This window comes from Limulus polyphemus, unplaced genomic scaffold (genome assembly GCF_000517525.1).
Source record: "Limulus polyphemus unplaced genomic scaffold, Limulus_polyphemus-2.1.2 Scaffold649, whole genome shotgun sequence".
Classification (NCBI taxonomy): domain Eukaryota; kingdom Metazoa; phylum Arthropoda; class Merostomata; order Xiphosura; family Limulidae; genus Limulus; species Limulus polyphemus.
Genome location: NW_013666259.1, coordinates 291,474 through 295,791, shown reverse-complemented (window position 1 = coordinate 295,791; position 4,318 = coordinate 291,474). Strand labels below are relative to the sequence as shown.

At 30.4% G+C, this 4,318-nt stretch overlaps 1 protein-coding gene across 1 annotated transcript in view; it reads right to left on the bottom strand.

The window, feature by feature from the left end:
- Positions 1–3,513: 3,513 nt before the first annotated feature.
- LOC106459698 (Y-box factor homolog) overlaps positions 3,514–4,318 on the bottom strand; it is a 29,399-nt gene continuing 28,594 nt past the window's right edge. The window contains exon 9 of the mRNA XM_013919345.2: positions 3,514–4,226. The gene's annotated coding sequence lies outside the window, so the exon portion shown is untranslated. The remainder of the gene's footprint in view (positions 4,227–4,318) is intronic.

The following is a 4,318-nucleotide window of genomic DNA, read 5'->3' as shown; positions in this document are numbered from 1 at the left end:
TTTTACGGGAAATTATCGAACAAGCAGATACGTAACAATATATACTGGTATCTGATTTTCTGCAGAGACATGAGTGTGAGGTTAGGCTAGTTGAAAATAGCTTCACATTCTATGACCAGCAAAATCTCTTTGCACTACATGACAATTATTACACCAGAGGCTGAACTTCCAATGACAAAGATGGCATTCACTGCACAAACAATCTTGGTATGTTAACTTAGTAGTACAAAAGCAAATCAACTTCATATTAAACTTTCTCATATATTGAAAATATTTTATAGAATAAACTCTATATCTTTACTGCAGTTTGCTTTTAATTGTGCACAAAGCTACACAAGGGCTAGCTGTGCTCTGCCCACCACGGGTATCGAAACCCGGTTTCTAGCGTTGTAAGTCCGCAAACATACCGCTGTGTCACTGGGGGGCCTTTACTGCAGTAGCTATTGTAAATAGTTGAGTTTGAACAAAACTCACACCACAACAAAATTATACAAGTCAAAGATTGTAAATAAAACATTTAACATTTTGGTTTCTTTCCAATAAGAGCGAAAATATACAGCAATAAAGTACCTAGTTACAATGTGTAGAATAAAGATTTTGCTGCTGTTTAAGTTTCCCGCTCTTTCCTGATTAGCATCATTTAATTTTTGGTTTATATTAGTGTTAGAATAAGTGCTTATGTCTGAATTAGAGAAGTATTTCATAATTAAAATATTTTAGGGTAATTTCTACTTATTGATGTAGAATATAGTTTTCCGTAGAAGCAAAATTCGAGATTCTTATTAAATTTTATGCATTAAATTTACCAAATTCAGATAGTAGAAATCTTGACCACATTTCTACCGTGAAATGGGCTGCTTTGAACAAGAATTGACGCAACTGCTTTGCCATTTCTGCTAAGTTTCTTGACTCGACTGCTACACTTCCCCTGTTTTACAATAATTTTCTTGTAGAATGAACGCTAATGAAAATCATCGCAGAGATTTCGTATATTTTTAGCCAATTTCTGCGTGTTTTCAAGAGAAAAAAAAGACGACGGAGGAGTGAAATTTCCTTAAAATAACCTGCAAAACTTTTAAGATAAGACATTTAACGTGCATTACAAGAGCTTCCAAAAGAGATAGTCTGTTATGGACTGACAGCTCACATTTACTTGTAGACTTTCACCGGATCTGTCGGGCTTTCACCTAGTACAAAGCGGGGTATGCAATTTGCCTCTCAAAAAATTAGTCAAATTGCACACCTACTTAATTCCATAATTATGCAGAAATATTATAAAACATAAGAACTTAACAGTACAATTATTTTCCTTTAGTTACATAATGTATTTATAGCTTTTTAATGCTGGAAGAGTCAATATTTCCACTGGAACCTCCAAATCTTTTATCTATGTTTCCAAAAATACAACTATGAATTTCTTAAACAGTCAGGATTGTTGACTTCCGCTATTATTAGGCTTGCAACGAAACTCAATAATACCAGATTTTAATAACTCGTAAATTTATGGAACTATACTACATCTAGTTATAATAAACTGTCGAGTACAAAATGTAAGAATTTCAGATCTTCTGTGCCATTCAAAGTCATTTGTGAAATCTACGTGAACTAATTAGTTACTAGGAGAACTATATTTGATTAATAGAAGATTTTAAACCCTTATTCCATTTAAAAACAATTAGAAATATAATTGTTCTGTCAGTGTTAAAATATAAGCCTGAGATGGTAAATTTCATCTAGTTCTTAGAGGAAAATGTTCTATTTTCTAAATAACTTTAGAAACTAAGCTAGAATAATTACATTATACGATTTCCCTAATACTGAATAGTTCTACTGTGTAGCTGCAGTGATCTCATCTAATACAAACACGTATCTATCTTCACTGACAGTAATTAACTTCTGAAACTTATCTTTCCGGTGTAATAGCTCCAGTTTTCTTTGCTTAGCTCTAAAAAGTTTCAAATCTTACAGATTTTTCTTGCTTTAAATTTTCTACCATCAATGTGCACACACACACTAAGGAACTGGTATCATCTGATCTAAAAGTTGATTTTAAAAACTTAGGAAAGGAGAAAGAAAAAAACATATCTCAAGTTATTCATGTTTAAGTCAGCGGCAACATTCTAGTTAGAAATACTTTTTTATTCCTGTACATTTCTCTCTGGACACAAGATATCAGAAAGTTGAATCACGAGCTTCTAAATATCAATTACACGTCTAAAATAATTCTTTTTTATAAATGAACTAAATTACTAGAGTAGATAAATTCATTCTTCCCATACGATACACGTACTTAAATTGACTACCGAAACATTGTTTGCGGAAAAAAATGGTTATAGACGGGATTGAACCCTCGACTACACGCATACAAAGCGTATATTGTGCCATATCAGACATGACTTACGTGTAGTACTATACATATATATATTATAAGAGTATACGTTTAAAAATAGATAAATCCTCTAAATAATGCTGTTGTATTATGTAGCTGGAGATGAAATAAAACCTAACTAAGCTGACTATAAAGTTGTTTTAGATTTAAAGTTACTGTAGAAACGTGGAATGACTATATATATACGAAACATATCTAGACATTTTTTTTTGTATAAACACCCTGTGTTTCTGGATGATCGCCATCTTGAGATTATTTCTATTTTCTAGTTTTGTGTTTGTCAAACTATTATCTTCTTTCGCTTATTCTATTTTTAAGGAAAGATGCGATTAGTTTATGGTTTGTGAAAAGATATATATTTTTGATTAAACTCAAAATATCTAAATTCTATTGTTTTTCACGGATTTTAGGCCATCTGAAATTGGGCATTGTTGCTGCATTAAAGTACACACTCATCTCGACTTTAAAACTATATAATTTTTTTTTCGTAAAAATACCCAAGCCTTTAAATTTTTGTATAATAGATTTTGATGTTCTTCTATGAAAAATTTGTATTCAAAGTGGGCTTTTCAGACACAAGTTTTTCTTCCCAAGTCGCTATGGTTAATTATTTATGTAACAAAATACCCACTAAAATCCGCATTTAAAAAAAATTGTTTTCGTGAAAATACCCAATAGCTTTGTATTTTGGAATAAATGTTTGTTCACAGGTTTCCGTTTTCTTCAAGTGAAGTTATGCATTCGATATGGGTTTGTAGAAAATAGAATTTTTATTGTTTCCTTGGGTGTTTATGTTATCGAAGTAAATGTCTTTAACGTTATAAAAGTCGTAATTTTGTACATTCGTATAACTTGAAAGTACCACTGTACAATTAGCAATAGGAATAATGGGTTTCTAACTGAGCTATCATGCATACAAACATGACTGTCACACATTGTTCTTTTAATTGCATAGATTTGTCAAATTATCTACATCCAGTTAATTCAGTTCCTTATTCTATTCAAAAGCTTTTACACAGGATCCAGTGTAGATAGTGCTCGAAATTGTGTTAAAACTTCAACGTGATACTCCAAACATTCATTACTATATGCTTATTTTATTCATAAAATGTTTTACACAAATATCAATGAACAGAATCAAGTTTTATTGCAAATGCACATTTTACAAATTTTTGATGATCTGTACAAGTTTAATGCCACAACTAAAATACTTTTTTTTTTTACCTTAGAAAATAAAACTTAAAATTGCTATGTTTGACTGTTAAGAGTTCATTTACAGAAATAAGTTATTTCTTTGGACTTCCAAAACACTAAATTTGTACAATGAAAACTGCATGCATTACAGAAGGCAGTTTTCTTTCAATTTAAATGTTACTTTTTTTTGTTTATTCTAAAAACCCTGACATATATATATGACTGCCAATATTACTTCCATGTTAAAAACCAATAATAATTCAAGGTTGGCATCTAACAATTCTTAAAAATATACGTTGTTATTCATTAAAACTGGAAAGAAAATGTTAGTAACAGTTCTGGTTTCCTCAACATTTCTATAAACATACATCTTCATATTACAATTTTATTTTTATATTTAAAAAGTGCAAACATATTCATTTCTTTTTAGCCATTGGTTGTTAATAACATGCACTTGCTTGTTGTTCCTCAAAAATAATAAAAAAAACTTTCACAAGAATTATTGTCTGGATGTAATAAGTACCCTGAACTACTCAGATTAAAATAAAAGTTGTAAGGCTTTGCTGTCTTGCATTTTCATTTAAGCAGACACAGTTCCTTCTGCTGGTACAGAACCTACATCATTTGACTGGAGAGCTGGACTCTAAAAAAAACAAAAACAAAACAAAAAAAAAAGTAAAGCATTTAAAACAAAAACAACTAATTAAAAATAAGGTTAAATTAATCTTATAGCCA